This window comes from Jaculus jaculus, chromosome 11, assembly GCF_020740685.1.
Source record: "Jaculus jaculus isolate mJacJac1 chromosome 11, mJacJac1.mat.Y.cur, whole genome shotgun sequence".
NCBI lineage: Eukaryota > Metazoa > Chordata > Mammalia > Rodentia > Dipodidae > Jaculus > Jaculus jaculus.
In genome coordinates, this window is record NC_059112.1 from 39,165,731 (window position 1) to 39,178,033 (window position 12,303).

General features: G+C 48.3%; 1 protein-coding gene across 1 annotated transcript in view; it reads right to left on the minus strand.

Moving 5' to 3' along the window:
• The window catches only part of Slc34a2 (solute carrier family 34 member 2), a 33,179-nt gene extending 21,200 nt beyond the window's left edge, over window positions 1-11,979 (minus strand). Inside the window, exon 1 of the mRNA XM_004656155.2 lies at window positions 11,878-11,979. The gene's annotated coding sequence lies outside the window, so the exon portion shown is untranslated. The remainder of the gene's footprint in view (window positions 1-11,877) is intronic.
• Between the last annotated feature and the right edge of the window lie 324 nt (window positions 11,980-12,303).

Consider the following 12,303-nt stretch of genomic DNA (forward strand, 5'->3'; position numbering starts at 1 on the left):
ATGGCTTAGTGGTTAAGCTCTTGCCTGTGAAGCCTGAGGACCCCAGTTCGAGGCTCCATTCCCCAGGACCCACATTAGCCAGATGCACAAGGGGGTGCACGCGTCTGGAGTTCATTTGCAGTGGATGGAGGCCCTGGAGTACCCATTCTCTCTCTCTCTCTCTCTCTCTCTCTCTCTCTCTCTCTCTGCCTCTTTCTCTGTCTGTCATGCTCAAAAAAATAAATAAAACAATTTATAAAAAAAATAGGGAAATTATTATTCTAACTAGGGTAAATCCACATTGGACTAGCATGCCTTTAAGAAAATTCAAAATTAAAGAAAATGCATTAAATTATGAATAAAAAGGACATTTTGTCCTATTCCTGACATGATCAGTAAACAAGATCCAAAATTGTTCCATGGAGCTGGGCATGGTGGCTCACACCTATAAACCCAGCAGCACTCCGGAGGCAGAGGTAGGAGGAGTTAGAGGTCAGCCTGGGCTAGAATGAGACCCTGCCTCACAACGCCCCCCTGCAAAAAAATAATAATAATAATAATAATAACACAAAATTGTTCTGTGGATCACTGCGGTGGAGTTGAAGGAAATTTTATTTCTTCTGAAGCTCTAAATATCTAAACTCTGAATTTCGAAAAGTTAGCTTTACTTCCCACCACACACAGGTAAGCTGGCTCAGTGACACCTGGCTTGTTTTTGGCACTCCCGGGCACTAAGCTAGAGTTGAAAGCATGTTGGCTCCCAGCGCCTGGAAGGCTGAGGCAGAAGACTGCTGCATGTTTAAGGCTACCCTGGGCTACATAGTGAGTTATAGGATAGAATGGGCTGGAGTGACAGCCTGTTTCAAATCCCTTCCTCCCTGTTCCCCTCCCCCCACGCACACAAAAGGGGCTATTTCTAGCTTATGCAAGACCAAGGATCAAAAACAATATTTTTTATTTTTATTTTTTAATTTTTTTTATTGTTCATTTTTTATTTATTTATTTGAGAGCGACAGACATAGAGAGAAAGACAGATAGAGGGAGAGAGAGAGAATGGGCGCGCCAGGGCTTCCAGCCTCTGCAAATGAACTCCAGACGCGTGCGCCCCTTGTGCATCTGGCTAACGTGGGACCTGGGGAACCGAGCCTCGAACCGGGGTCCTTAGGCTTCACAGGCAAGCGCTTAACTGCTAAGCCATCTCTCCAGCCCATTTTTTTTTTTTTGTTGTTTATGTCATGCCCCATCCCTTTTGCTGACCCCATGAGGAGTCAGTATGATTGCTCTTTTACAGCTGAGGAAACCAGAGCTCACAGGAATGGGAAGGCCCAGACATGACATGGGATCTTCTCCAGTCTATCCTCACCACTCCAGAACTACCTGAATTCAAGCCAGGTATAGCAGAGTACTGGGACCCCAGCACACAGAAGGTGAAGGTAGAAATGTCAAGAGTTCAAGATCAACCTGGGCCACACAGTGAGACATTTCTTAAAATCTCTCCCAATGAGCCGGGCATGGTGGAGCACGCCTTTAATCCCAGCACTCTGGAGGCAGAGGTAGGAAGATCACTGGTGAGTTCTAGGCCACCCTGAGACTACATAGTAAATTCCAGATCAGCCTGGGCTAGAATGAAACTCTACCTCAGAAAAAACCAACCAAACAAAAAAAGAAAAATCCCTCCCCCTTCTAAAAAATAAACTCATGGACTATCAGACCTGGGCACAAGCAGATGTGTGGAAAAGACCAGGGTGAAGTAATGGGGGGCAAGAGGAGGGCATCACCAGATGATTCTGACTGAAGTCCCAATGAGGCAAGGGAGAGTGTCTTGCCTCAACTCACATGGAAGATGCCCACTTCCTGGACACGGAAGGCAGGCAGGAGGGCAAGAGTCCATGACTCAGGGTTCAGAGCAATACCTCCTGCCCAGATGCTTGTACAAGACCCTTCCATCGACATTCTGCCTAGAGGCTGCCAGCGTCCAGTGTTCCTGGGCACTGCACCACCTAGTTTAATTGCACCCTAACCTAAGCCTAACTCATGACTCTCCAGTCACCCCACATGTTGCTCTCCTATGCCAAACTATCCTACCTGTGATTGTTGCTTTCCTTGTCCCAGAATTTCAAAGCTATCTCTGAGTGACGCCAGATCCCATCAGGAGGGCTGGAGAGATGGCTTACTGGTTATGGCACTTGCCTGCAAAGCAAGGTTTGATTCCCCAGGACCCATGTAAGACAGATGTACAAGGTGGCCCATGCATCTGGAGTTGGTTTGCAGTGGCCCCACCACAAACCTTTCTCTCTCATAAATAAATAAAAATAAAATATTTTTTTAAATCCCATCAGGACCAGCTGACTCTAGCTGGGAGTATCTCGTACTTACTCAAGTCTGATAGCACCTTCCCAGCTTGGCCTCAGCATCCCCTACTTGGGTGGACTTAGCAGCCTGTTCACCCGGTTGCCCACATCACTCACAGATGAACTTTCCTCACACAAAGCAGAAGTGTTCAATCATGATTCCCCAGCCTCTGTTACCCAGTGCTCCCCACTAAGGTTTCCTCTTCTCTAGTCACACTTCCCCAAACATGGGACCCTGGACACTCCTCGGCCCTTGGGCAGACAGAGCCCCGGTACAAGACGCTTCTCATCTTCTGTCCAGCAGCCCTGAGGCTCTGCCCAGCTCCTTCCTCTCTGGCCTTACCCTTCTTTCTGATCCCTGATCCCCTCACGTGCTTCAGTGTGACTCCTGTGTCACTCCATCATACACATATGCCACTGTGAAATTTTTTAATTGATTTCTAATAACAACTGCCATTTAATGAGCATCAAAAAGCTGTTGGGTGCCACACTGGTGTCTGACATACATTCTCACTCAGGCTTTATACACAAAAATAGCAGCTACACCATTGTAAAAGCAACCCAGAGAGATGGGGACCCTGTACAAAGTGGCCCAGAAAGGGCTTAGACATAGTTCTACCTGCCATCCACGTTGGGTGACTCACCTTCCTCCAACAAAGCAACGCAGAGAGATGGGGACCTTGTACAAAGTGGCCCAGAAAGGGCTTAGACATAGTTCTACCTGCCATCCACGTTGGGTGACTCACCTTCCTCCAACACAATTTTCCTCATGGAATTGGGAAAGGGAATGGTAAGTCGTCTGACTGGTATGTGATTTACATTTCAGATACATTTACATGGAACGAGCTGTTTCTTAACCTTGACATCAGCTGGGTGTGGTGGTGCATGCCTTTATACCCAGCACTCAGGAGGCTGAGGAAGGAGGATCGATGTGAGTTTGAGGACAGTGTGGAACTACAAGTGAGATTCAGGTCAGCCTGAGCTAGAGTAAGACTTTGAGAAAAAGCAAAAAAATAAAAATAAAAAAAACTAAAACTTAACCTTGACAACTGATGCAGTGAAGTGGGCCTGGGCTCTAAGATTGTTTTTGCTCCTACTATTTCTACTAGCTAGAGGTCAGAGGACCCACAACCCAGCTTTAACAACAAAAATGTCCTCCGACATTGTCAAATACCCCCTAGGAGTTGAGAGCCACAGTTCCAGAGCTTTAAAAATTGTTTGCCAGGCATGGTGGCACACGCCTTTAATCCCAACACTTGGGAGGCAGAGGTGGGAGGATTGCCATGAGTTCGAGGCCACCTGAGACTACATTATGAATTCTAGGTCAGCCTGGGCTAGAGTGAGACCCTACCTCAAAAAAAATAAATAAATAAGGAGACATAAAGGGTAGAGAAAGGAAGGGAGGAGGATACTTAATAGGTTGATATTGTATAGATGTAATTACAATGATTGTAATGGGGAAGTAATATGATGGAGAATGGAATTTCAAATGGGAAAGTGTGGGGGTGGGGAGGGAGGGAATTACCATGGGATATATTTTATAATCATGGAAAATGTTAATAAAAATTTTTTAAAAAAGAATATAAGAAACAAAAAAAAAGAAGGAAAATGTGAAGTTTGAATGTTATGATTTTTAAATATTTATTGATTTGAGAGTGAAAAATAGAGAATGGATGTATCACGGTCTCCTGATGCTATAAACTCCATACACATGTGCCACTTTGTACATCTGGGTTTATATGAGTACCAGAGATTCAGACTGGGGCTACCAGGCCTTGCAAGCAAATGCCTTTAGCTGCTGAGCCATCTCTACAGCCCAAATGTTGTTTTTGAGGTACAATAAATTGCGGATTGTTATTGAATTAGAAAAAATAAATAAATAAATATAAATAAGTAAATAATAAATAAATAAAACCGAATGTTTAACTAGCTGGGAATGATGGCACACACCTTTAATCCCAGCACTCAGGAGGCAGGGGAAGGAGGATCACTGTGAGTTTGAGGGCAGCCTCCCACTATAGAGTGAGTTCTAGGTCAGTCTGAGCTAGAGGGAGACTACCTCAAACAACAAAACGAAACAAAATAATAAAATAAACACTGGAGGTTTGGATCATTTCTTGAGTCTAAAAGCCAGCTTCATGTTTGTGACTTTGGGCTAGCTCCTGTGCCTTCTCGGATGTAAAATGAGGACAATTCTAGCAAAGAATTAACTCGATTAAGTATGCCATGTCTTAAATGTTCTCAGAACATTGTCACACTGACAACTATCTTAACAAAATGAACATATAAAGATTATGGTAAGAGCTGCCGGGCGTGGTGGCGCACGCCTTTAATCCCAGCACTCAGGAGGAGGATTGCCGTGAGTTCAAGGCCACCCTGAGACTCCATAGTGAATTCCAGGTCAGCCTGGGATAGAGTGAGACCCTACCTCGAAAAAAAAGATTATGGTAAGAGCTGAAGAGATGGCTCTGTGGTTAAAGGCAAGTGATTACAAAGTCCGGCAGCCTGGGATTGGGTTCCCCAGTACCCACAGAAAGCCAGATGCACTAAGGCGCATACATCTGGAATTTGTTTGCAGTGGCAGGAGGCTTAATGTGCCTATTCCCTTTCTCTTATTCTCTCGCCCTCACTCCCTATCTCTCTCTCCCAGGTTGCAAGTAAATATTTTTAAAAGATTATGGCAGTGGGCTGGAGAGATGGCTTAGCGGTTAAGCGCTTGCCTGTGAAGCCTATGGACCCCGGTTCGAGGCTCGGTTCCCCAGGTCCCACGTTAGCCAGATGCACAAGGGGGCGCACGCCTCTGGAGTTCGTTTGCAGTGGCTGGAGGCCCTGGCACGCCCATTCTCTCTCCCTCTCTCTCTCTCTTTCTCTCTCTGCCTTTCTCTCTCCATCTGTTGCTCTCAAATAAATAAATAAAAATAAGCAAAATTTTAAAAAAAGATTATGGCAGAGTCCATGTTTTACAAAATTAAATTTGGGGGATGGAGAGATAGCTTAGCAATTAAAGCATTTGCCTGGAAAGCCTAAGGACCAAGGTTCAATTCCCTAGTAAACACATAAGCCAGATGCACAAGGTGATGCATGTGTCTGGAGTTCATTTGCAGTGGCTGGAGGCCCTGACACACCCATTCTTTCTCTTTATCTGCCTCTTGCTTTCACTGTCTCTGTCTCTCCCTAATAAACAAATAAATTAATTTTTTAAAAACTAAAATTTTGAGCCGGGCGTGGTGGTGCATGCCTTTAATCCCAGCACATGGGAGGCAGAGGTAGGAGGATCACCATGAGTTCAAGGCCACCCTGAGACTACATAGTGAATTTCATTCAGGTCAGCCTGAGCTACAGTAAGACCCTACCTCAAAGAAACCAAAAATAATAATAATAATAATAAAATAAAATTTTAAGGTAGGTGTTGTGGCATTCCCCTGTTATCTCTGCACTGAGGAAGCAGGAGGAGGAGTATCACAAGTTCAAGTACAACCTGATCTACACAGTGAGTCTAGGCCAGCCCGAGAGTGTCAGCGAGACTTTCTCAAAAAACAAAAACAGCTGGACGTGGTGGCGCACATCTTTAATCCTAGCACTTGGGAGGCAGAGGTAGGAGGATCACCATGAGTTCGAGGCCACCCTGACACTACATACTGAATTCCAGGTCAGCCTGGGCTAGAGTGAGACCCTACCTCAAAAAAAAAAAAAAAAAAAAAAAAAACAAAGCAAACAAACAACAACAACAAAAACATGGGCTGGGTTTGGTGGTGCCTTTAATCCCAGCACTTGGGAGGCAAAGATAAAAGGATTACCATATATTCGTGGCCACCCTGAGACTACATAGTGAATTCCAGGTCAGCCTGGGCTGGAGTGAGACTCTACTTCAGGGGGGAACAAATAAAAACAGTTTGGAGGCGGGGCTTGGTGGAACATTGAGTTCGGGGTTAGCCTTGAGCTACAAAATGAATTCCTAAGTCAGTCTGGGCTAGAGTGAGACCCTGCCTCGAAAAACAAAAACAAAATCGTTTTGCGCTTGCAGTGAGGCTATGCAGGGTTGCCCACAGACCTATGGGGGTTCACGTATGTGGCTCTGCTCTTGGAGACACTCAGAAAACTGTGACCTTGTCTCACGTCTTCCTTTCAACTTTGGATTTAAATTTAAGCCGGAGGGGAAACTACAATTACACTGCTCCCCGCAGCCCAGCAGGCGCTTTGAATGGAGGGCCACAACTGAAGGCTTGCTGAAGGAATGCGCCCGCTCGCTCCGCTCGCTCCAGGTTGATTATGGCGAATCACTCTCATCCTAAAGGCTGATAAGAGGTTGGCCCTCAACACTACATGCCATCCATCGGGTTGGCTGAGATTCTTAGGATGGAAACCACCCTCCAGGTGCCGCGGCACCCCACTCAAGTCAGTTCAGTCAAGTGTGAGGAGGCCCATTGTTTACCTGTTTAGATTAGATTATGTATGCTGCGACCAGATCACTGGCCAGGAACAGTTCCTTTGAGATTGAATTAAAAAACAACTGGAATCCACAGACACATCCAGGGCCCTGTAGCTTATAATGGCATTTATAAGGAAAGGGTAGTTTATACCCATCTGTACCAATTGTACAAAAAGGAACAAGACACAATTGCATGTGATCCAACCAACAAGAACCTCCCCAGTGTTCCTGCAGGAGGCCTGTGCTGGCTTCTGCCACCTCGAGAGTCCATATATTGTTAGTCTATGCCACCAAAAGGAAAGACATTTCCATTGAATGTCCGTACTCCTCCTTCTTGGAAGTTTTTTTTTTTTTTTTCCTTATTTTGAGTCCAACTGTTTGGTCCACTCTACAAACACTTCCCTGATGAAGCAAGACTTCCCTGCACTCTGCACTCTCTTTCTGTTACTCTCCCCACCCCTCCCCCACGCCTTTCTGATCACTGTGTGCTAGATTCTAGGGGATCAGGAAGGTCTCCATATACCTGTCATTGCGCCCGGACTCAGGCATCTAAAAGGCCTGTCCACCCAGCCCAACGTCTCTGAAGCCGCCTGCCCCTCCCTCCCTGACCCTCTCCACCCCCACAGCTTGTTGCACCTAGGAAGGAGGAAATGCAAGGTGCCTGGCAGCTACCCAGCCATGCTTCTTACCCCACAGCTTGGGCTCACAGGCCAATGGCCCCGACCTTCCCAGGTATCAAAGCGTCTGCTCTGGGCACAGTGGTCCAGAACCAGTCAGCCTGCGGGGAGCCTGCAGTTGGGGCTCTGGAGCAAAGACAAATGCTCGTCCCAGCGCTCCTCCAAGTCCCTGTGAGCCTCCCCACCTCCCCAACCCCACTGCCGAGACCAAGGTGTCTGGCCACAATGGAGGAGAACTTGCAGAGACCTGCTTCTTGCTATGCGAGAGCACCTCAGTTTTGTCATCTCAAAAACGGGACAAGGCCGAGTGTGGTGGTGCATGCCTTTAAACCCAATTCTCAGGAGAAAGAGGTTGGAGGATTGCCTTGAGTTTGAGGCCTCCCTGATGCTACACAGTGAATTCCATGTCAGCCTGGGTTAGAGCGAGACCCTACCTTGAAAAAAAAAAAAAATAGGACAATGCCATATTCCTCTCAGAGTTGTTGCAAGGACTAATTGATTTAATAAGTGTAGGTGAATGCAGTGTTGGGCACAGTCATGACCTACAATTTCTGAAATGCATTGCATCATAAAGAACTCATCTAGATTTCACTTTGCCCTACCCTGAGAGCCCACAGCCAGCCTTGGGCACAGTATGGGCCCTAGGTAAATTCGTGTTCATTCGAAAGCATGCAAAAACACCACAAATATCTGTCCAATAAATGACCCCAAGGAATGTGAGTAAAAACAGCCAACGGGGGCTGGAGAGGATAGCTCAGCACTTAAAGGCACTTGTTTGGAATGCCTGACGGCCTGGGTTCGATTCCCTAATACCCACATAAAGCCAGATACACAAAGTGGCACATGTGTTTGGAGTTCCTTTGCAGTGGCAGGAGGTCTGGGTGTGTGTGCCCATTCTCTCTCTCTCTCTCTCTCTCTCTCCCCCTCTTTCTAATAAATAAATCATTTTTTTTAAGAGCCAATGAAGACAGCTTGTGACCTCATTAACTTTGAGGACACAAATTCTTTCCAGGGTACAATGAAACTAAAGCAAAAAGAAGTTTCCTCAAGTCACAGCTGCCTGGAGTGGTTTCAGGATCTGAACCCAAGGCTGAAGTGTCCAAAGACTTGGTAGACCTCACGGGCAGGAGCAAGCCTCCAGCTACCACCTGAGCGTAGCGGGGGGCAGGGGGGAGCTCTGAATCTGACACACCAAGGGCTCTACATATTTCTGAAAGACGTGGCTTGAAGCACACATCCACAGGGTCATTTCTGCCTCTTTCAGAACACCGGCTCAGCAAATCCCCAGTCTTTCAGGGGTCTCCACTGAGCACTGACCAAGCCATCAGAGACTGAAACAGGGATTTCTGAGGTTGCTGTCCACTGGGACAGGTCAGACACTGAACCTGCTTCCTGGTGGAAGGGACATTAGAGCACCAGGGACCCTCCAAGGGCTTCTGCACCATCCCACGCCCTGTGCCGCTCTCCTTCTCCCCGACGCCCAAGACCGTACTCTGGCACCTTCCTGCTACCTGCGAGAAGTAGAGAGGAAGGGGCCGTGCGAGGCCAAGCTCTGGGGAGAAAGAACCAGGGCTGGGTTGAGGCCTCTGGATCCCGAGCCGTCATACACCTGCTCCTGGCACCCCCGCCCCACCCCAGGGCCTCCCATCTCTACAATCTAGTTGGCCTAAGCCCTGTCTGCTTGGCTCCACCTACAGGAGTGACACCTGATGCCAAAAGGAACTCTCTCTCTCTCTTTTTTTTTCACAGGACAAGAGGAAACTTCTGGGCTCTTCTGAGATGTGCAAACAGGGAAATGTAGGGCACCTGGCAGTCAACCAACTCTCCGCTTCGCATTGTTTGGGCCTTTCCGACTGGGACCTGTCAGGTAACGGCTGGGCTCAGAATGTCTCTGGCCAAGACTTCATGAGGAAGTAAGTGGGCAATAGCCTGGGACCGTGGTCCTGCACCCTCCCACTATGCACAGCCTCCACACGCACAGGGAAGACAACATTGAGCCCCTAGTTTGAAGGACAGTGCTTGGTACCCACAGCCAGATCAACTCATTCAACCTAAACACTTTGAAGCATGGTCTCCCTGTATAGTCCAAGCTGGCCTTCCCCACGTATATTCTTAGTGCCAACTTTAACTCCACACTGCAGAGAGATTATCTTAGTTTCTATCTGTTTAGTATCAACGTTAGGATCGTCTGCGGAGGAGGAAACTGAGGCACAGAAAATGTGCTTAAAGTCAAGAGTCCCTTTTGCTTCAGAAACTATTGGAACCTATACAGCCCAGTGTCTTCAATAGGCACAAAAGGCCTTTGACTTAGGAGTGATGGATGTCAGAAATTCCCAAGAGGGTGGAGGCTGCTTTTCTTCAGCTCGCTTTAGCAAGCTTAAGGAAAAAGAAATCCTCACCAGGCAGGCCAGGCTGAGATGTGAGGTGGAGTAGCTTCAAGACAGATAAGACGGGTGGGGTGACTTTAAACCTGGAATCAGGGGCTGAGATCAGAGAATGGGAGCCGGAGCAGTCTGGGCTGCACGGTGAGACCCTGCATGGTGCTAGGGATGTGGCTTTACTTGGTAGCGTGTGACACACGTAGTAAATGTGGGAACGGTGGTTCAGGTCTGCAATCCCAGAGCTGGGAAGTAAAGGCAGCGGGGATAAGAAATTCAAGGTCACAGCTCAGGGACCATTTAGGAAGAGTTGGTGTAGAGAATGTAATGCTAATGGAAGGGGAGGAAGGCTTTGCAATACCTTCCAGACACAAAAGTAGTGGCGGTATTCAGGACCTCACTGAGGCCGACACGATCAAACAAGACCCGCGCAATGGGAGGGCAAAAATGATGACATCAAAGCCAGGCGTGGTGGCGCACACCTTTAATACCAGCACCCAGGAGGCAGAGGTAGGAGGATCCCTGTGAGTCCTAGGCCACCCTGAGACTACATAGTTAATTCCACATCAGCCTGAGCTAGAGTGTGAAACCCTACCACGACAAAACCAAAACAAAAAAAAAAAAGAGGAGAGCAGCTGGAAAGAAGGAATTCAGTAGAGTGGGTACAGGAGAGGGGAAAGGGAGGGTAGAAGGGAGATTATTACCATGATATATTGGGTTATAGATATGAAGGTTGTCAAAAAAGAAGTTTTAAGAAAAGAAATTCAAGGGCATCCTTGACTACAGATCAAGTTTGAGGCCAGCTTAGGGTTCATAAAGCCCTGTCTCAAATACAATAGAAAGGCTTAGGATGCAGCTAAGGGGCACAGTGCCTGTCTAGCAGTGACAAGGTTCTGGGTTCTATCTTCAGTGTTGAAAAAAAAAAAAAACCTGTAATTAACCTGTAATTAGATTGGTTATTCACAGATCCCAAAATACTGTTTTCTTCATGAACTGAATTCAGTTCCCAGTATGTCCAGATTGTGTCCAACAGCAATAGTCCCCGTGCCCTGGGGTAATTTGTATTGCATCCCAAACTAGTACAAAGATGTTACTCTTGCCACCCAATTTACAAGCTTGCATTAAATAAAAGAGAGAAAAGGTCATCATCATCATCAGCTGGCTTGGGACAAAAGACTCAGTCTCCTAACTTGAGACAATGGCCACTGAGATGAAGCATGGATTACCAACACAGAACTGTCAAACAGGAGGGGGAACAAGACAGACAGGCCAGGCCCAGAGCCATCCCGGCTAAGACAGAGCCTTCCTGGTGAACGTGCATGGAGACAGACAGGTGAAATCCCTGGGTTTGAGAAAATGCACATATCGCCAAGGAAAACAAGAGGCTCTCTCTCTTGTCACCCCAGAGCCATCGCTGGCTCAGAGAACAGAAATTCACCTCTAGCCTCAATATGCCATTCCTGGAAACCCAACCACTCCTGCGCATGTAACTCTTTTTGAGTCTCCCCAACCTCACCATCGGATACCCTGGACCTCTTGAAACAGAAGTTGGGGACATTGTCCTGTTCAGACATCTGAAAGAGAGAACCCTTTGCTGCTGCTCACAGCCATCCAACTCTGGGTTTTGGTCACCTTAGAGAAGCAGCCCCGGGGGAGGGGGGTGCAGGCAGCACGTGGGAGTCACTCACACCAGATACACTGCCGTAAATCCCAGCCATCAGTCAGCACAAACCTAGCATTTGGGTAAAGAAAGAACACAGACGACCTGAGAAGGAAAACTACACCCCAGGCTGACAGGTAGTGAAAGGGTGGCCCACCCAGCCCATCAGATTCCAATCTTGTCATCTTGCCTCCAAGCCACACTCAAGACACAGGGATCATCTCTGAATCCCCAGGCGGGGCTCATTCCTGACACCGCAGGTCCACAGAGGACAGTGTGTGACAACAGTCGTCTGGTCATCCGGAAAGGTATGCTACTTTTTTTTTTGCCTGCCCCAGCCCAAAGTTTGGCCGAGGTCCTTGAAGTGAGCCCGGAGGGAGGGAGGAAGCGAGGGAGGGCGTACCTAAAAGAAGAGGGTCTTGGAAGGCGCCTGGACGGCAGCAGCACAGGCGGCGGCGGCGGAGCCGGCGGTTCTCCCGAGCTTCCCTGGCAGGTAGGGGACAGCAGGAGGCACCCAGGTGGAGTGGCGCTCCGGGCCGCCTATATATAGCGAAGGTGTTGCGCAAAGAGGCCGGCGGCCGTCGCTGTCATCACGCCCCTCGCACATTCCAGGACCGCCTGCAGCCGCGGCCGCCAGGGCACTGCCTACCGGCCCGGCTTAATGAGCCCATCGCCGCCGCCGCCGCCGAGCAGGACCGCCGGGAGGGCGGCCGGCCACGCTGCGGGCTGCGGACAGAAACCTCAGACAGACGGACAGACACGGATGGCAGCGGGAACCACCGAACTGCTTGCGCCCGGCCGGCGCCCCGCGCGCCCCGGAGGACGGGCC